Source organism: Podarcis vaucheri (assembly GCF_965113315.1).
Source record: "Podarcis vaucheri genome assembly, chromosome: 15".
NCBI classification, from domain to species: Eukaryota; Metazoa; Chordata; class Lepidosauria; order Squamata; family Lacertidae; genus Podarcis; species Podarcis vaucheri.
The window spans coordinates 22,307,375-22,329,026 of NC_138753.1; the positions used below are offsets into that span (position 1 = coordinate 22,307,375).

At 44.2% G+C, this 21,652-nt stretch overlaps 1 protein-coding gene across 1 annotated transcript in view; it reads right to left on the minus strand.

The window, feature by feature from the left end:
* The window catches only part of GRAMD1B (GRAM domain containing 1B), a 216,095-nt gene extending 196,714 nt beyond the window's left edge, over positions 1 to 19,381 (minus strand). Inside the window, exon 1 of the mRNA XM_082200951.1 lies at positions 18,978 to 19,381. The gene's annotated coding sequence lies outside the window, so the exon portion shown is untranslated. The remainder of the gene's footprint in view (positions 1 to 18,977) is intronic.
* Between the last annotated feature and the right edge of the window lie 2,271 nt (positions 19,382 to 21,652).

The window sequence follows — 21,652 nt, forward strand, 5'->3', positions numbered from 1 at the left end:
AAAACCCAAGCAGACATTTCACAGAATCATAGAATTGCTGAGTTGGAAGGCACTTCAAGGGCCAACTAGTCCAATCCCCTGCAATTTGGGCCCAATTCTTTTTCTTCTGAAGAGCACTGTTGAACATTGCAATTTTGCCTCTGTATTTGTACTTCTTATAGACTAAGGGCTCGTCCCCATATTACGATCGCATTATATATTATTTCCCCTGGGTTCAGCAGCTTCGTTCCATGGCTATGCCTTCGGAAAATCCAATCTTACCCATGGAATTGGATCTCGCCAGATGTGAGGGAAATCTGAAGAGATATTTTGCTAGTGAGCTTCTGATTCAGCCAGTTAAGATTGGATTTTCCCAAGGCACAGCTGTGGGACAACAAGAAAAGCTCTTGGACTAAGGGGAATTAATCAGCACACAATGCAATCAAAATACATCAAAATAAGGGGCAAGCAAAAGTGTGAATGAGCTGCAATAACTATCAAAAGCAGTCAGAGCTCCAAAATGGAAGACCTGATTTAAGGCAACAGCAGCCAAAGCTTCCACAAACACACCGTAAGAACCAATGTGGTGCAGGCACTTTGGGACTGGAATGCACTTTGGATGACATGGGATGCAAAGTCATTAAGGCTAAGAATAAAACTTTTATCAAGTGGGCTATGTTGAATGAAGGACTATGTATAGGCTGTAAAAACTGCCTCTATGAAAAATACTCAAAGTTTGCCTTTTATCTCACCTCAAAAAGCATATTGTGGAGTTGGAAAAGGTTATGGAAAGGGCAACCAAAGTTGTTAAGTTGTGGGTGAACATATCAGACGATACAGCGATTCTTCAAACAGCTCTTGTTTATTCACAGGCCAGGACAGAACTGAACTGAAGGGTTCAGTCAGCATGCTTATATAGAGCTCCCGTACAACGTAACTGTATCAACTTTCTAAAACTATCCAATCACTGAACGTCACTTTCGATCCCTTATTTGCATAACTATCTACAGTATCCCCCTGCTGACCCAGGGTGAGAACTTCAGTACATAACAAAAGTGATCAAGCAGGTTGAGTAACCCACCTATGAGGGAAGGCTGCAGCATTTGAGACATTTAATATAGAGAAAAGGCAAGTAAGAAGTGACATGATAGAAGTTTATAAAAGTAGATAAAGAGTCTTCCCTGCTCTCATAACACAAGAACTCGTGGAAATCCAATGAAGCTGAACTTCGGAAGATGCAGCACAGATATAAGAAAGGACTTCTTCATGTAGTGCATAGGCTAACTATGGAACTCACACCCACAGGAAGCAATGGTGGCCACCAAGTGGGAGGTCTTTAAAAGAAGACAAATTCATTGAGTTTATGGCTATCAATGACTACTAGTCACGATGGCTGTGCTCTGCCACCAAGATCAGAGGCAGAAATGGGACCAGCCAGTGAAAAGCAGATAATAAATAAAAAAAGAAGAAGTCTGTCATAAGAGAACATTGTTGATTATGAATTGCCCGTTTTAGAAAGCAGGGGACTTGCAATTAAGAGGACAGCTAAGCTTCCTTCTGTGCTCTGCCACTGATTCCCTAGGGTGGCTCTCGTGAAAAAGAAAGTATAAGCTGCTCATTTGATCCGACTCAGAGGTTATGCTGTGTCTGCCTCTGACTGAAGTTGAGGTCATCCGTTCATTTGGCAGTCCATGAAGAAACAACCACAAAAAGTTCAAGATCATAAAGTGTAATTATGAGAGCCGTTTTATCAAGCAGCGGGAGTTAGTTGATCAAATAAGACTAAACAAGCTACAGCGAGTGATTTTCTCTCGGTGATGTGAGCATGCCTGCTGGGAAAAGATGATGAAAGTTTGTGTCCAATTCTCATACTGAGGGACAGAAGGCACCCCACTATTTATTGTTCCCCAATACAATGGTACCTTGGGTTAAGAACTTACTTCATTCTGGAGGTCTGTTCTTAACCTGAAACTGTTCTTAACCTGAGGTACCACTTTAGCTAATGGGGCCTCCTGCTGCCGCCACACCGCCGCTGCGCGATTTCTGTTCTTATCCTGAAGCAAAGTTCTTAACCTGAGGTACTATTTCTGGGTTAGCGGAGTCTGTAACCAGAAGTGTCTGTAACCCAAGGTACCACTGTATTTTGCTCAGCTCAGACCATGGGCATAGCCAAGGGGGGAGAGGGAGGGTCAGCTGCTCCCTAAATTAATAAATTAATAAAAAATCAATAAAAATACATAGCTAACTGAGTGTTTGCCCCCCTCCCCACCCCAACAAAGGGCCTGCCCCCTTAACAAAAATCCTGGCTATGCCCATGGTCCTGACTCCTTGAAAACTTTGCTTGTGTCATGCCTGTGGTCGGGACCACGTTCAAATGCAAAGATCAAACCTCACAATAAAAGTTTCTGCCTCCAAACACTTAAACCTTATGCGAATACCAAACACGTTGCTTCTTAGCGGAAGGAACTACTCAGAACTTTGGGGCACATGTAAGAATACTTAGCTTTTGTGGGACGCTTTCAAGTGTCCAAAATTCTTTGACAAGCATTATCTAGTGGTAATCCTTACAGCAGAGCCAATTGTGCTTCTCACTGGAGAAGCTAACAGTCCTGCAGTGCTGCCAAAACCACCACCAAAACCCATCAAATTGCCAGCAACTGAGTTAGAGCCTAAATGTGACAATGACATCTTGTGGACATTCTAGGCAGTACTTTGAAATTGCACACCCCAACCACCTTCGGTTATAAACAAGAAATGAAATTAAAAGTTTCTGCTTAACTGATCCACTGCTACCTGCTAATTAAAACTGTAGGCTGTTCAGCCTGTGCAGTGTGTCTTAGCCACTAATTAGTGCTGAACTACTTCTCTGCAGCGCTACCTCTGAGATAGCTATCATTAGTTCCTTTCCTACTCCTGGCATTCATTTTGGCTCCAACATTTTGTTTCAGCTTAGCAAATTTCATCCTTTGCCATCCAGCCTCTTTACACAGAGAAGCCATCGAGCCAAAATACCTATTTTCCAGCTGAACTAATAGGACTGTGCTGTGGGTGCACCATTTTATTGTTTACCCATCAATTCGCTGTTATTTTCTGTGGTGTTTTTAACTGGTGTTGTTGTTGTTTAGCTCTTTGTACTATATTGTGTACATCAGCTTAGTACAAAGATGTGGAAGGAAACCAATCAATTAATATGGGGGAGGGAGAAAGGGGTGGGTAGTGGCTCTCCTAGATTTTATTTTTTTTAAAGTATTTCCCAGTTTTTCTACTTGGATGCACCAGAAATTGAATGTGGAGCCTCTTCCATGCATAGTTCTACAAAGCTCTACAGTGAACTATGGCTGATTAAAGGGGGGGGGACTTGAAGGGATAGGTGGAAATCATTAAATAGTAGTAATAAAATGGAGTGTTCAGCCAAGAAAACAATTCTGGCTATGCAGACCAAATAGGGCTGGCCAGTGGTGTTTTGCTGTGTTATAAAGGCCTCAAATACATAAATTCAATGTTCATAAATGTACAAGGCAAACACATACATACGTACAGTGGTACCTTGGGTTAAGTACTTAATTCGTTTCGGAGGTCCGTACTTAACCTGAAACTGTTCTTAACCTGAAGCACCACTTTACCTAATGGGGCCTCCTGCTGCCGCTGTGCTGCCGGAGCACGATTTCTGTTCTCATCCTGAAGCAAAGTTATTAACCCGAGGTACTATTTCTGGGTTAGCGGAGTCTGTAACCTGAAGTGTTCTTATATGTTCTTATATGCAACAACAGCGGTAAGAGTATTGTTAGCCCAGAAATGGAAGCAAGAAGAAATTCCGACGAAAGAAGAATGGCAGACGAAATTAATGGACTATGCAGAATTGGACAAAATGACAGGAAGGGAAACCTGCGGGACCAGAGATTTACAGAAGATTGGAAGAAGTATATGAGTTATTTGAAGAGCAACTGTAATCAACAAATTACGCTAGTAGGGCTGCAAGAAGTTTTGTAAGGAGAAATATTACAAAGTGTTACAAAGTAGAAAAAGATAGAGATATTGGTTATGAGTTTGAAATGTAATAGGGAAAATAAGAAATGCATACTAAGAGATTAGATTGGAAAATTTTCAGACAGGACTGATGGAAGTCAAAAAAATTGAATAAGATGTATGTTTAATTACTGTTGAAAATGCTATGTTAAAAAACTAATAAAAATTTAGATATATATAAAAATCGGAGTTTTCGTGTCAGGTTGCCTTAAATGTGTAAATGGAAGAAAACACTCCATGCAGGTAATCCTTAGCATAATGAGGTGCACCATATAGAACAAAAGCTGCAGGGGGACTTTCGTAGGGAAAGAAGATGCTCCTCAAACTACAATTTAGTGGAGAGAAAGCTCTGGAACACTGTGTTTCAACAGGGAGGACCAATAGCAAAATAACCCCAAAGGCTGCATATCCAGCCATACCCAAATGCTCCTTGAGGCACCAGGTATGGAACTGAAGCCCAAATCTTCTTAAGTCCATGTGTGTGCTTGTACTAAAAATAAAAATCCCTTTAAGCCTCATTAATGAAGAAAACATGTTCTCCATTTCAATTCACCCAGACTGAGCAAGTGCTTTTCTGCCGGCAATTTACTGATAGCTGGGCAGAGAGCTTCTAATTTTAGCTGCCCTTCTTCCCAGATCTGGGGGAAAGTGACAGTAATGATGTGCGTCTTATTGATATCTGACATGCAAAACAAATGAGCAATCTTAATATTCTCCAGAAATACCTTTGGATATGATTGGTGCCAGTCTCCTTCTCATTATTTCTATCAGAGTGTCCTTTCTGTGGTTCGGAGATCAGAGAAAGTTCAGCTGCTGCAGAAACTATAACAGGTTCCTATATGAGCAGCCTATTAATTGTTCCCTTTACAGATAAGGTCAATGAAGTAAAGACTTTCCCCATATCACTCAGAAAGAAACTGTACCATTGGAATGGAGAAAGCTGTTTTGTTCTCCCCCCCCCCCCCTTCTTTCTTTTTTGAAATCCTGGAGTGGCCATGTCCATTCTTTTCATTAACTTCAAAGTATCATTTATTCAAAGTGGAAATTTAAATAAGTTTCTGTTCCATTAATTAACTGTGTTAATATTAATATACAGTGGTACCTCGGGTTACATACGCTTCAGGTTACAGACTCCGCTAACCCAGAAATAGTTAGGTTAAAAACTTTGCTTCAGGATGAGAACAGAAATCGTGCTCTGGCAGTGCGGCGGCAGCAGGAGGCCTCATTAGCTAAAGTGGTGTTTCAGGTTAAGAATGGACCTCCGGAATTAATGAATGTTAGAAGGATGTTGGATAGAAACTTGGATAGAAACTAAGCGGTTTCCAGCTGTAATGCTTTAAGAGATATGAAGAAAAAAAAGGAGGTTTTACAAATGGGTAAAAGTTTAATGGTAAGGATTTGCTGAACTAACAAATCGAACTGGAATACAAAGAAGGGAGGTATGAGGAGGTCCAAGGAAATAAGTGTATGGAAGTTATGTTATTGAAAATTAATGTGTTTTTAACTGTTTTTTATTTTGTATGTTTATTTTTCTTTTTTCTTGTTATATCTTAAAAACTTTTAATAAATATCTTTAAAAGAAAAAAAAAAGAATGGACCTCCAGAACGAATTAAGTACTTAACCAGAGGTATCACTGTATAATATTCACAGCAAACCATTCTTTACAAAAAGGGGGGAATTCTATTTCTTTCACTTAACACTTTTGTTAAAGATGCTTACATATTATAAAGCGGGTAGTTCAAACCTCCTTGGGGTGCAACTGCAGAAACACCTGAACGCTAGAAAAGTTCCCCAAAGTTAAGTTTAAGAAACAATGGCGGATAGAAGCAGTATTTTTATCATTATATCTTTTATGTTGCAAACAGGGAACTAGAGTGGCAAGGTTTTGGCCCCATCTACACTACACATTTGAAGTGGTATCATGCCACTTTAAACCACCATGGCTTCCTCCATATAATCATGGAAAATGTACCATACTTTTCCATCTATAAGGTGCCCCCATGTATAGGACGCCCCCTATTTTGGGAGACTCAAATCTAAGAAAATGGGGAGAGATTGCTCAGAGTTGTTGAGCTTTTTTTAGGGGCGATAGCCGAAAATCGCACACCCGCACCCATCACAAAATCCACCTCCCGTCTGTCCCATCGCCGGCACAAGTTGCCTATCGCCCACCCAACTGCCGGAGTGTCAGCCAATCAACACCACCCATTGACGCAGCAACCAATAACACACACAATAGCCGCAGACAGCCACGGCAGCAACCAATCAAACGTCCACCCTATGCACTACCCATGTATAAGACGACCCCCACTTTTTAGCATGATTTTTAAAGAAAAAAGCACAGTCTTATACATGGGAAAGTATGGTAGTTTGTCAAGAGTGCTCAGAACTGTTAGGAGGCCCCTATTCCCTGCCCAGAGCTACAATTCTGAGTTCTCTGGGAAGAGGAATTGATTGTTAAACCACTCTGGGTAGCTTTGTGAGGGAAATTAGGGGTGGTCTCCTAACAATTCTTGGTACCCCTAACGAAGACTCCCAAGATTCTTTGTGGGAAGCTATGACTGTTCAAAGTGGTATGGCAGTATTTTATATGTATGGTGCAGGTGTGGCCAGCTCTATTGCATTATTAAACTGAGAACTGAATCCATCTTAACTGCCCTCTGCTTTTCAACTGGACAACACTGTGTCTTGTAGCAACCGTATTTCAGCACAAATCTCACAAGCGTTTGAGATATCATCAAAAATGAGAGTTGTCACACTAATCGTAACCAATGCGCAAACTGTAAGGAACCAGGGGTCTCCAACTGGTGGCAAGTACAGCCTAGAAACTTTACCTCTTAAACCACCAGGCAAGTGGCCTAATCTGTGCTATGGATCGCTGAAGGGAGTACTAAATCATTTCAACATGGCAGGATCAGGAGGCCTGAAAATATAACTGCTGGCAACAGCCTGGTTGAGCTGCTACAGTTGCCTTGCCTAGCCAGCCAACCAAGCTGGTTTATGCCCTGAGAACACCCCTGCAACCGTGTACATTTTGTAAAAATCTGTTTATCTTGCTGAGAGGACTCAGCCTTGGTGTGTCCAGCCTTGATGGAGAGACCCTGACGTTTGTTTAAATTAAATCCTGAGAACTATATCTAGTTACACTGGTGGAGGGGGGAGATGCTCAGTCATTTAAATGAGAGACAGCTTGGAGATAAGGTGGAAGTGTCCTATCTGCTCTGGCACCAGCTTAATCTTAGCCATGACCATTTATGACATAAAGGATGTTAAAACAAGGATGGCAAAGACAAGGTCATATCATCTCTCTAATCTGCTGTTCCTCTGGGTCTTGCTTTTCTTCCTTCCTATTTTCTCCACAATTCCTCCCGCTTCCATCTGCCTCTGTCTCCTTGTATTCTCTCCCCTTTCCCACCTTTTCTTGAAATGCAACTTTGTCCACAGCTGTATCTATAAAACATCAGTCTTACACTGGTCCCAACAGAACAAAAAAAACACACAGCAATACTGTCTCACATGTCTGACTACCCATCCTTTGCTGAATGAGAATGGAAGGAATAAATACTATCAGAAAGCTGAGGGGAGTCTGGATGAAACTGCGGTTCCCTTCCAAACCTGTGATCCTGTGGATGTGAGGTTTAGAATCTGGTAGAAGAGGCAAGTCAGAAAAGTTTATTTGTAAGATAATGGCCTCAGCAGGTCAGTTAAGTACCAAAGAGTGACTCCCTGTTGCCATGGAGATAAATGAGTGGGCCTTTTCCCACCACACCTGGCTGGATGCAATATGGCCATAAAACGGAGAACAATAGACCTGGGTGGGTGTGAGTTTAAGCTGTCAGCTCTCCCTTTTTGGAGGGCTGCATTGTGGGCAGGAATCCGGGGTCTCCCTGCAATCCAGGAGTGGGGCAGAGTAATGCTGCCAACGTCAAGGGATCCCCAGCTGTGTCACGCCCCCCAACCAATCGGGTTGGCCTGAGGGCGTGGCTACGCCTGTTTAAATTGTGGTGCAGCCAGGAAGCAGCCTCCTTTTCTTCTGTACTTTTGTTTGTGTATTTTTGGGGGGGAAGCTGGGGGGGGGGAGGTCCAGGGCCTCACCACACAATTGCAGAGATAGAGACATGTCTTTCTCTGTTCTGAACCCATGCTGTGATTTGGGACTTCCCTGGGAACCCAATGGAGAAGAAAGATCTGTTGGGCATTAGTGCAGTAAACCCCTCCACCCTACACTCAGGTTGTGGTTGTTGTTGTTTAGTCGTTTAGTCATGTCCGACTCTTCATGACCCCATGGACCAGAGCATGCCAGGCACTCCTGTCTTCCACTGCCTCCCGCAGTTTGGTCAAACTCATGCTGGTAGCTTCGAGAACACTGTCCAATCATCTCGTCCTCCGTCGTCCCCTTCTCCTTGTGCCCTCAATCTTTCCCAGCATCAGGGTCTTTTCCAGGGAGTCTTCTCTTCTCATGAGGTGGCCAAAGTATTGGAGCCTCAGCTTCACAATCTGTCCTTCCAGTGAGCACTCAGGGCTGACTTCCTTCAGAATGGATAGGTTTGATCTTCTTGCAGTCCATGGGACTCTCAAGAGTCTCCTCCAAGTTGTATATATGTGCAAATAAACCGCACGTGCTAAAGACACCACAGTCTCTTCGTTCCAAGGAAACCAAACTTGGAGTAAGCAGAGGATTGTGCTCAGAGATTGTGGTGCATGCCACACTATATTCGGCAAAACTGTAATCATTCACATGGGAGTGTCTCAACATTACAAGCAGTTTATAAACTTTCTTCAAATCTTCCAACTCAGTCTTTAAGAATCTCTCATCTTTATCAGGTGAGCATCATCTGTCACCTCAAAATATCATTTTGTGAAACATTTTGCTTTTGAATATTGATTGGCGTAGTGAAAGCTTGCTCTGTTTCTTTATTCCAATTCTACCCACTTCCTCCCCCCCACACACACACTCAGTTTACTTGGGAGAACAAGCAAATCAATAAAGGAAGATTTTTTAAAAACCCAATTAGGTGAAAGGGGATATTACTCACAGAACGCGATCGCAGAGCAAATAGCTGGCCTTGGAACATTTCTATATGTGAATCCTCACAAACGAGAGATACAAAGGATGATTAATTTTTAATTTTGAAGTGGGCTGTCCAAAAAAAGAGTTGAAGAGATTATTTTTCTCTTCATTTCCTGGATGAGCACAATGAGGGTCAATTTTAAAAAAGCTAACAAAACCATCTCAGCGGCGAGTTGTTCCATGCCAGCATCTAACGAAAGCTCACATCCTGGGTTTGTAGAGATTTTATTATTGTTTCATTCAGCAGAGAAAAGGAACCTGGTGAGGAAAGGAGCTGGGAAGAATGGGGTGTTTCGTTAAGCCTTGTTTATCTGCTTAGCAAGATGGAGCTGGATATTGGCAATGATCTAGCTCAAAATCAACATTTTCGCGGGGGAGCAAGGACAGGGGAAAGCAGTGCTGCTGTGTCAGTGCCACAAAACCTGAAAAATGACCTCTAAACTATGTTTATTGAGACCCTCTTAGAGGGTTTCAGAGTCCCAAAAGGAACTGTAGTTGAGTGGCCACTACAGATATAATCTCATTTCATTATAGGGTTTTGTTTTTGAGAATTAGTGAGCCCATTTCACTTTGCGGCTCTTTCTCCTCTTTTTTTTTTTGTCATTTTGAAGCTTTTTATTCCTGCATGCTTTGCCTGCGTAATATTTTGTAAGACTTTGATGTATATTTCGTAGAAATAATTCTGCCCACAAGAAAGTGATATAAAACTGAGGGGAACAGATTAAGGAAAAATTGAATGGCCACTTACCCATCACCCAAAAAGAGGAAAGGCATCAGCAAAAAGGAGGACAAAAGAGGACATACTTCAATATTTGTATGCACTGTTAGAAAAGTTAGCCACCACCCCCCACTCTCTGCTCACAGCAGCTAGATTATAGGGGGTTCCAGGTGCTCATCCAGGGTTTGTGCACCTTTGGAGAATTGAAGATGCAGCAGACTGTCATAGCTCTAAGAAATATGATTCATCCACATATTTACACCTTCAGTTTGCATGGAGGGAGTCCAGGTATTCCAGCAAGGTCCTCTCAGGGGGGCTTGTTCCCCACAGCAGTGCAGCACTGGAGTCAAAGGCATCTCTCCCAACCAGGCTCCAAACAGCCTGCCCAAGATGGATCTCAGTCTTCGTTCTCTCCCTCCTATTTCCCAGCACATCTTGCTAAAGACACTCTTTTTCTGTCACCTCACACTCACTTCCCTTGGCAGCCTCTGTCTTCCCGGGCTCAATAACTCCTCTCAGATTAGCCTTCAACACCTTTTGTCATGTTAACACCTCTGTCCCAGATGAGGCCCTGGCTTGGGATGGAACCTTAGCCTGTATCTTTCCACTGGCCTGCTAACTTCCCTCCAATACTCCAACTTATCAAAATCCCACCATTTGCTAATTCATAGGGTTTAGGGGGTACCTCCTCCCAACTCACAACACCACAGATACAAAATCAGATATCATTACTATCATTTAAATAGAAATACCTTTCCATGATGAGGTACATGGTGACTAGTGTGCTGGCCCCAGGGGTAACCTGAGACACACAGTCCAGGTCCGGTCCAGACAGTGGCGTAGCGTGGGTTGTCAGCACCCGGGGCAAGGCAAGTAATTTGCGCTCCCTAACCCGTGGATTTGCGCCCCCTAACCCATGGATTTGCGCCCCCTAATCCTAACCCCCAGATGTTGCGCAAGGTGCGGCCGGCCCCCCCTGCACCCCCCACGCTATGCCACTGGGTCCAGAATCCGAAGGTTCCACTAGGAGTCAGTCTGACGGGGCCAAGGCAGGACACGAGGCAGGAAACCAGGCAAGGACAGGTACAGGATCTCAGGCAGGACCTGGCATATAGCAATGTTGAACCTGCAACCTGGGGCGGGGTCTGACAGCCTTTTATCTTTGTTGGGGTAACAACCAGTCCTGATCCCCTGGTGACTCACCTCCCTGTTTCGCCTGAAGGCGAGACTCCTCCTGCGAGTACTCAGGTCTCTCCTTCTCCCAGACCTTAGTTTCTGCAGCTCGGGAGACATCGGTGGGTTACTAGACCCAGGGGCTGCCTCAGCCTCCCCTGACCAAACCGGTAGTGAAGCAGCTGTAAGTGATGGCCCATCTGGAGGCAGGACAGTCTCAGGCCCCTGAGGCACCTGTGCAGGATCAGGCCCCAGACTTGGTTCAGATGATGCCTGAGGCAAAGGATCCGGTGCACACTGAGACCTCTCTGGTTCCGAGTCCGAGCCTGAGTCCCAAGCCATCACAACTAGTGACCTGTCTGCAGTTCAGGTAACTGCTGATGGGACAACCTCAAGGCTCTTCTTGCTCTCATTTCTGATGGTTCTTTATCTTTAAACCAGAGTTAGACCACACAGCCTTACAAACAGACATCCCCTTTGGAGAGCTATCCTATGATAGCTCTTCAAATAGAAGCCTATCCTCTGTAAAGCAGGAAACCAACCCACTCTGCTTGTCATGAGCCCATGAAGAAGTCATGGGCATAGTTTGGTTTGGGGAAAAGAGATAGAATCATAGAACCGTGGAGTTGGAAGGGGCCACAAAGGTCATCTAGTCCACCTCCCTCCAATGCAAGAAACCCCGCTCCCCAATGTAGGGCTTGAACCCACAACCCTGAGATTAAGAGTCTTGTGCTCTACCACTTGAGTTATCCCAGCACTATCAGCACTCTCTTAGTCATTCCATCACCTTCAGAAGTGTAGGAAATGGTGGCCAGAAATGGTGGCCTTCCACATAAAGATAAAGGTAAAGGGACCCCTGACCATTAGGTCCAGTCGTGACTGACTCTGGGGTTGCGACGCTCATCTCGCTTTATTGGCCGAGGGAGCCGGTGTACAGCTTCCGGGTCATGTGGTCAGCATGACTAAGCCGCTTCTGGTGAACCAGAACAGCGCACGGAAACACTGTTTACCTTCCTGCCGGAGCGGTACCTATTTATCTACTTGCACTTTGACATGCTTTTGAACTGCTAGGTTGGCAGGAGCAGGGACCAAACAACGGGAGCTCACACCGTCGTGGGGATTCGAACCGCCAACCTTCTGATCAGCAAGTCCTAGGCTCTGTGGTTTAACCCACAGTGCCACCCGCGTCCCTGGCCTTCCACATAGCAGCCCCTAAATTGTGAAACTCCATCCCCACAGAGCTGTCACACAAAGGTGCAGTCTTAATAGTATAACTTTCTTTGAAGACATACCTCTTTGCTGTAGCTACTGACAGCTAAGGTGTTTTGCAGGACCCAGCTCTTTGGTTCAATCTAAACTATTCTGTTTTTTTTTTTTTTTTTTTGGAACAGTTTTACTTGGTTCCCCTCCCCTCCACTGACCCTAATTGTATATTGTGAACCTGAGACTTTATGGTGAAGGCCAGTTAAGAAACAGAATAAAAGAAATAAGATGGGAAGCTCCACTGAAATCAGTTTTGACTTATTTTCAGCAAACGTGTTTATTTAGGATCAGAATGCCCTTCTGTTTCCCCCCCCCCCAACGTACATCCTGTCCCACATTTTAAATATGAGTTCTGCTCGGAAATCAAGCCTGTCATATCTAGTGGATTGTTCCTTTGGGATTCTGCTTGCTGAAAGGGGAAAGAGGGCAGGGAGGTTGTCTCAGCTAGAGAGCCTCTGGATTTTCCAACGTGCTGCATGTCACAACCATGAGTGTCAAACCAAAAGGAGAGATGACAGACTGTTCTTTTGCATTAGCCTCTGCTTTTCATTCATTCAGAGGGAGGAAGATGGTCACAGTCACCCCAGATGTGCACCTTAATGAATGTCACAGAGTGGCATTTCCAACCCCCCACCTATTTTTCCCCAACTGACAAAGAAAATACAACAGCAGCAAGCAAGGTTGCAAAACCCATTTTGCATCCAGAAGCAGAAAATGCAAATGGCTTGCTCCCTCCCACTCATTAGCATGGAGCACTAATTAACATTGGATGCAGTCCAGAGGGATGTTCTCTTGTGCAAGCCCCGTTAAAACAAACAGGAGCTACAAGGAAATTACCAAACAGATTTTCCACACCTCCAAGGCACTCTGCAACATTAAAATCCCCTCTTCCGCAGGGTGCCAACTGATTTGAAGCAATGTAAGTCCTAGGGTGGCAGAACCCCTTGGCAAGCACTCAGAAGATTGGGCTGTTGATTTGGCAACAGAACTTGTAGCACTGTGGAGATGTTAAAGAAGAGGCTGGATAAAAACCAATCAGGGATGACTTAAGCCTTCTGGCGCAACAGGTTACACTTGATACCCTGCAGGGCCCTTCTAACTCTTAATATATTATGAGTCATCTCCAACATGGTAATAGAATTACAATGAATTCACACACCGTGATTTCACATGGCTCAGCAGCAAGGTGAAAATCAGAAGAACACAGGTACAGCGTGGGAAGAGGATAACTGTGATGCATTTATCGTGTTTAGCGTTGCAGAAAGTATGTGTAGCAAGGACAATCATGAAGCAAGGCTGTCCTGGTGTCAGGCTAATATGTATAGAAGAAGTGGCACAGCGAAGCACCTTGCTGGAACCATTTTGTGGGCGAGGTGATTGCATGCTTCATTGTGTTGGCAGCAAATGCCTTTGAGTCAAAGCGCTGTCCGCCCAGGATTGAGGGCATGGTGCTTATTGTGGACAGACATCAGGAGTCCGGAAATGTTGGCATTAAAACAGCAGGTATTTTTTTGTGGGGTGCATGTGTGTGTGAAGGTGGCAGGCGTGCAGAAGTATGCACAAAATATATTCCCCCCCCCCACATACATCTTCTTTCCCCACGGCTGGAATACGTACAGCAGCTATGGGTCAACCATTGTTGGTAAATGTGCCACAAATTAAGTCCATAGCACTGCTCTGTAGGATAGTGCCCAGAGCCGGCCCAGCCATTAGGCAGGGTGAGGCAATTGCTTCAGGTGGCAGAAGCCTCCCAGGCAGCACACCCATGGGTACCCCACCTGCTCTGCCACATTCACTGCTTGCGGAGAGGTTTCTCCACCATTGGCACCGATTTTGGGCAAGATTGCATCTGTTTGGGGTGAAATTTCACCCCAAATTGGTTTGATTTTGCTCCAAATCAGCACCAATGGCAGTGCTGCTTCTCTGCCAGTTACAGATGCAGCACAATGTGTGGTGGCAGCAGAGGAGGGAGCAAGTACCGTATTTTTCACTCTATAAGACGCACCAGATCACAAGACGCACCTAGTTTTTGGAGGAGGAAAACAAGAAAAAAATATTCTGAATCTCAGAAGCCAGAACAGCAAGAGGGATCGCTGCACAGTGAAAGCAGCAATCCCTCTTGCTGTTCTGGATTTTGGGATAGCTGCGCAGCCTGCATTCACTCCATCAGACGCACACACATTTTCCCTTACTTTTTAGGAGGGAAAAAGTGAGTCTTATAGAGCAAAAAATAAGGTAGGTAGGAGCAAGTAGGTGGTTATTCCACAGCCCACAGAAGCTGGGGTGGGGGGGCAACAAACCTGCGTACAGATTAGAACATCCACTGGCCTGGGTATAGTGTGGGTCAAGCCTCCATTATTCCTTGTCTCTACTACACTTACTGCTGTCTGTTTTTCCAGACTCTGCAAATGACACCCATTAGTGGGGTACTGGGGACGCGGGTGGCACTGTGGTGTAAACCACTGAGCCTGAGGCTTGCCAATCGGAAGGTCAACGGTTCGAATCCCCGCGCGGTCCCAGCTCCTGTCAACCTAGCAGTTCATAAGCACGTCAAGTGTAAGTAGATAAATAGGTACCACTCCGGTGGGAAGGTAAATGGTGTTTCCATGCACTGCTCTGGTTTCACCAGAAGTGGCTTAGTCATGCTGGCCACATGACTCGGAAAAACTGTCTGTGGACAAACGTCAGCTCCCTCAGCCAGTAAAGCGAGATGAGCGCTGCAACCCCAGAGTCATTCGCGACTGGACTTAACTGTCAGGGGTCCTTTACCTTTACCTTTTTACAAAGTCCACTTATATATTATGGCACACATCACCATCCTCATAAATAGCAACAACAACAACAACAACAACAACAACAACAACAACAACAACAACGGCCCATCCTTGCTGCTAAGGTCCCAGGGTAGGTTACAATTAAAACACAATGTTAAAAACAGTTTAATACAACTTATAATCATGTAATTAAGGTGTGTCCTAAAATATATATATATCTCAGGTGTCAAAAGCCAGGGTCAGGATGTGCATCTATAAAGAAGGTACCAGAGGCTCCTCTGTGGAGAGTTCCACAGCTTAGGGGGCACCACAGAGAAGACCCTCCCCAGGGCCACCACCAAGAGGGTCTTCACACAGCACATGGTTCACCTATGGAACTCACTCCCACAGGACGCAGTGATGGCCACCAACTTGGATGGCTGTCAAAGAGGATTGCACAAACTCATTGAAGATAACGCTATGAAAGGCTACTAGCTCTGCCTCTACAGTTGGAGGCAGGATCCTTCGGCATACCAGTTGCTGGAAACCACAAAAGCAAAGAGTGCTTCTGCACTCAGGTCCTGTTTGCAGGCCTCCCATGGGTGCCTGGCTGGCCACTGGTCTGCAGAAAGCACAGCTCAAATTCACACTGAAGATCTAATCCACCAGTTTTACGGCTTTCAGCACTAAAGAGCAATGTTGCCAGCATCAAGTCTGGTCTCTTCAGGCTTTCCCAAGCAAACAGACCAGGGCCTTGGTAAAAGGCTGAATGGTCTGGAAGCAGCCATTGAACACAAAGCCCAGCCATTGAACACAAAGCCACAGACTTCAGCTTGGCAGCCAAATAGCCTGGCTGCTTGGCTGCCATACCTTTTTCTATGGAAAAAAAAACACAGGTAAGTCTGTCTATTTTAGAAGTTAGTAAATATTCCCCTCTGTTAAGTTTTACAGTATTTTTTTTCAGCTCCTTGTACTGATTTAGGCCACATTTACACCATACATTTAAAACACCATGATACCATTTTTTTTCAATCAATCAATCAATCAATCAATCAAATACCTTTATTGGCATCACAGTATAAAATGTTTCAAGTAATTGGAATAATTAAAAAGACAAGGGTGAAGCTATCAAGGGTTATAAGCTCACACTATGGTCGTGTGCATTTGGATATTCTGCTACGCCTTGTCTATTTCCTGTAAGGATAGTTCGTTGGGAACACTTTTGGATAAAATTGTGGCTAAAAAGGAAGCTACTAAAGCAGTCATATTTTTGCCCCGATCTGTCAGGAGAAACCTTATTTGGCTTCTTCTCAGAGTTGTGGGCCGGAGGTCCAACATTTTGCTCAGCATCAGTTGGCAAGGTCATGATACCACTTTAGACAGCCTGGGAACTGACCAGTGGGCCTCTCTTTTAAAATTTCATTGGTAACATACAAAGGGCTCGTCCACACCTCTGCTTGTCTCGTGCCTAGAAAGCACTGGTCCATAGCTCTGGGAGGGGAATAAGGACCTTCTAGCAACATTCAGCTCCCTGAACAAACTACAGCTCCCATAACTCCAGTGGCGTAGCGTGGGGGGTGCAGGGGGGGCCGGCCACACCGGGCGCAACATCTGGGGGTTAGGGTTAGGGGGCGCAAATCCACGGGTTAGTGGGCGCAAATCCATGGGTTAGGGGGCGCAAATTACTTGCCTTGCCCCGGGTGCTGACAACCCACGCTACGCCACTGCATAACTCTTCAGGAAAAACCATGGCTGTTTAAAGTGATATTATAGGACTTCAAATGTACAGTGTGAATGTGGCAATAGTGTGCCCTTTCCCTACACAGCCAACTCCCCTCAGCTTCTTTCTTCCATCTATGTAAGCTTTTTTCCTACTTCTGTCATTCATTTACTCAGTGCCATTAGCAAAACAGCTCGGACCAGAAGTATCAAATGAGTATGCATCACACTGTGATACGTCTTCTCATGGACACATAGACTTTGACCTGACTGTATAGGACAGGTCCACTTGTTTTAGGATTGATCCATATCCCACCTGTGGCAAATACATTCGGAAAAGGATGCTGGGCCCAGGTGTTTACAAGTAACCCGTATTTCCATTGTGAAGCACCCACTCTTTGCTTTGTGCTTCCTTTCAGAGCTTGCATACGAATTATCATTGCTTGCCCCCAGCTGAACTCTGAGCAGTCTGGAACAGAGTGATCTGACCACCCAATGCTAATAAGGGGGGAACTATCCCCAGCTTGCAGAATAAATGAACAGTATGGAGCAAGCAACATGTTCTGCATGCAAAAATATATTACTGACGAGTTTGCCTCAGACCTCAAAAAGGGAAAGTGTTTTATATATTCATAGAGACTGCATCTCTTCCAGGAATCCCAACAAAGTGTGCTGCTGAATTTGCAAAACATTTTTACCCGACTCTAGATGAAATAGGAACAAGGAAGGAGAGGGGGTGGAAACCATGCAAAAAAACCATTACTGAATTCATTAAAATGTTTGTTTCAGCTAAGAAGATCCATCTGTTCAGGTTTGCAAATTCCAACTATACATACTCTTTATATATATATAAAAAAGGCTCACTGTACTGTAAATGAGCATGTAGCTCACAGTAAAACATATATTTGATAGATTTTTCTGCATGGAAAGAAACCTTGAAAATTTCACCAAAGATTTGCTCAGTTGAATTTTGTGAACACTGCTCTATTGCATGGCTTGCCTTTTTAAAAAATAAAAAAACAGGGTTAAATGAGTTGACAGTGGAGGAGACAGGAACTAGGGGAGGAAAGATGTAGGTGTATGGCTTAGCTCTCTAACTCCCCCAGACAACAACTACTGGAAATCCTATCTTGATTTAAGAACTGAGACTTCAGCAGATACTGCTTTCATTTTTTCTGAGTCACCCAACCTCCACTCAAAAATTAGCCTCTTGACCCCTTTAACCAAAATATATCTTGCAGATGACGCTGGATATAGCTGAGGCTCATGTATTTGCAAATAGTTTTCTATATGCAGCCTGACATAGATCCTCAAAATACAGAAGCTCTGACCGCAAGCTAGTGGTGGACGGAAGAGGGAGTTGTTTTCTGACATCCATTTACAGACCCACCTTTCGCTGCCAGAATCACCTTTGAGTTGCACAAGAGGAACACTTCATTGTGGATATTTTTGCTATGTTTTCAGAGCACCGCAGGATGAAAGCTGCTATTCTCAAAAAAAGTTCACTTTTTTATCCAAACCTTTCACTGTTGTATGCAAACTAAGCAGTATTTGCCTTAACGTGTGGCTTATTATGTTGATTGCTTTAATTACCTGAAAAAAAAGATAGGGACATCCTATCCATTTTTGGGTGCAACACTATAAAGTATAAAACATGAAACTCCATAAACTGTCTTTTGCCCTTTTCTTTAAAGGCACAGCTGAAATATTAACTAGACTATGGAAAGCTTGGTTTCTCAAGTCAGGACATTAGTGGGAGCAAGTCTTTTGCACCATTTACTTAAACATTAAATGCAAGTATGTTTGTTTCCTAGCAGTTTACCTGAGGACCAGACATTTGGTTACACCTGCTTCCTACAAGACCATCATCAGCAAACACATAAAAGTCAGTCATTCTACACCTTTTATTTATTTTTTGGCAGTAAGTCCATGTTAATAGCTTTACCACAACGTCTGGCAATAACTTTGAGGTTCCAGGAATAGACAAACATGTTAGATAAGGCATTTGAACTACCACATGGGCACCTCTCAGATTAAACCATGCAAAGAAAATATTATATCTTGTCAAAATGATGCATGCTTTTTGGATTGTTGTTGTTTTTATAGCAAAAAAGACTAAAAACAATTAAGTTATATACCTGGTTCCACAGCCAGGGCGTGGAGAGAGAACCGGTTCCAATCTCCCCAGTGTGAAAGAGGCACAATGCCAGGCTTGTGTATGTGGTCCCTAGGGATGCTAACTGGAATGCTTATAGTAACAGTGGGAAGGCTTACCTTCTTCGGCTCTGAAAGGCACTCATTCATCCAGACAACCTGAGGGAGTCCTGTCAAAAATCCATCTAAAGGGGAACTCCTCACAGCAGCATCCCCCACTCCTCAGTTAAATCCCAGCCATGTGTGAAGAGAGCAGAAGATTCCCCAGCTGGATGCACAGATAAGGCTTGCGAAAGGAAGTTTTGCTGTATGTACCGGTAAGCCTGGATCTTCAAATGTGGAAAGCTCAAACCACAGGCTCCTGGTGGACAGATGAGTGAACCGTTTCTCTTAACATCCAGTAACACATTCACCTTTCACTGCCGAAAACACCCTCTGCCTCCATGAGAGCTCTTCATTTTGTTAACTCTCGGCTGGCTGAAGGATACAAGGAGGCAGCGTGCCTGTGAGTGTGAGTCTCCCCATATTTTCCAGCACAAACACATTCAACTCGTCTCCCTCGATATCCTCTCCCCAGGATGCTGCAGCTTTTAGTAATGTGATCTGAGAAAAATGGCAACAATAAAGAGAGATTTAAAAGGGATCTGGCAGAGAACAGAGGCAGCCCTGCTGAACAGACCTACCAAGCTGTGACTGATAAGGTCTGGCTAGAAGGCTATTATTAGAAAGGTGCAAGCTAACAACCAAAATCCTCATCTCTTTTTTTCTCTTCTTTTAATCTATCAGGCTTGAGGAGAGGAAGAAGGAAAGAGGAGGTGGCTGCGTGCAATCCTGGAATGAGTGGGTGGGAACAGTGCATCTGGAACAAGCTCTTCTGTGAACAGTTTGTTTAAGGATCATGATGGCCCAGGTGTTTACTAACCTCAGCATGTGGGTGGCATTGGGGTGGGGGCGATGTTGATTAGATCTCTAGACACATGCAAAAATAAGGCTGGTTCCCCACCCTGCTCTTTCTGTTTCTATTGACCTTTCTGAGCTGCCTTGCTTATGAGTTTGCAGTTTGGCCATGCAGCAGAATGGTTAGGTATGAGCTCAGTAGGCTGAGAAAGATCTGAAGGTGCCTGTATACCTGAAGGAGCATCTCCACCCCCATCATCCAGCCCGGACACTGAGGTCCAGCGCCAAGGGCCTTTTGGCGGTTCCCTCACTGCGAGAAGTGAGGTTACAGGGAACCAGGCAGAGGGCCTTCTCAATAGTGGCGCCTGCCCTGTGGAACACCCTCCCAGCAGATGTCAAGGCAATAAACAATTACCGGTATTTTACTTTTAAAAGACAACTGAAGGCGCCCCTGTTTAGGGAAGTTTTTAATGTCTGATGCTGTATTGTTTTTAATATTCAGTTGGAAGCCACCCAGAGTGGCAGGTGAAACCCAGTCAGATGGGCGGGGTATAAATAATAAATTGTTGTTGTTGTTATGCCTGATGTAGCTCCATTTTTGAAGCTAAGCAGGTTGGTATCTGGTCAGTACATAGAAGGAAGCCTGTCCAGCAGCTCCATGAACACCAGGCCAAACTCCCTTGCAGAATGGTTTGGTGTCTTTGTAAAAGCAAATGCACAAAATAGGTTACCTTACTCCTAGTGCAGTTAATGATATTAGAGCCAGGAGGGGAGAATCATGTAGCATTTGTAGGACTGAACAGAAATCTAGTATTCTGCTCACTGATTTTGCCTGCAATGTCCATTTTCATTTTTTAATCTGATGCACTGTTTGTCATATGCATTCCTTCAAGCAGGTTATTTCAAAATAATCCAACAGAAGATTCAACCATAGAGGCAGAGCATAGCTATTGTGCCTATAATTTGTCCAATCCTCCTTTAAAGCCATTCAAGTTGTTGGCCATTGCTGCCTCCTGTGAGAGTGAGTTCCATAGTTTGACTATGTGCTGTGTGAAGCACTTTCTTTTATTTCCAGAGATCGTCACACGTGTAGTTTAGATTCCAGTATAATGATGTGAGCATTCCTTTTAAGCTAAAATGGCACTGGCTTCCCAGTTTGCTGAAAGTAAATACAGCCCAATCCAAAAGAGAGCAGAGTATTTCTTCTCTTCCAGAAGATGTACAACTGAGAAGTCACATTTTGCCTCCCTGACCACATGGTAACTGGCATGAGAAGGAGTTGCATTTTAAAAAACAGATTGCCCTTTCTTTCACATTTACAAATATATACAAAACCATGCCTTGTTCTTCAGCAGTTCCAGATCTGAGAGCTTTAATGCTGCCACCTTGGAACTAAAAAAAGCTCCTCACATTAGTTCAGTAACATTTACTTTTGGAAACAGAGTACCACATATTGACTGTGGTCACAGAAGAAAAGTAATTGCCTCTGGTTCTGCACCAATGGTGGATGATTTTTTCAGGGAAAAAGGAGATTGTTTAAACTGTGGCACTTTATTCCAAAGAGTCTGGAGAGATGTATGATGCAGCATATATCTACCATCCAAGTGAGACATTTCATCATCTTGGGATGGCTCCCCAGAGCCAGCATCTGATCATCTTGTAACATTTCTGCACCGTTCTGCCACTACATAGTCCCAGGTGCACACAACTTCTGGTGAGATAGGGTTTGTAAGGTAAAGGTAAAGGGACCCCTGACCATTAGGTCCAGTTGTGAGCGATTCTGGGGTTGCGGTGCTCATCTTGCTTTATTGGCTGAGGGAGACGGCGTACAGCTTCCAGGTCATGTGGCCAGCATGTCTAAGCCACTTCTGGCGAACCAGAGCAGCGTAAGGAACGCT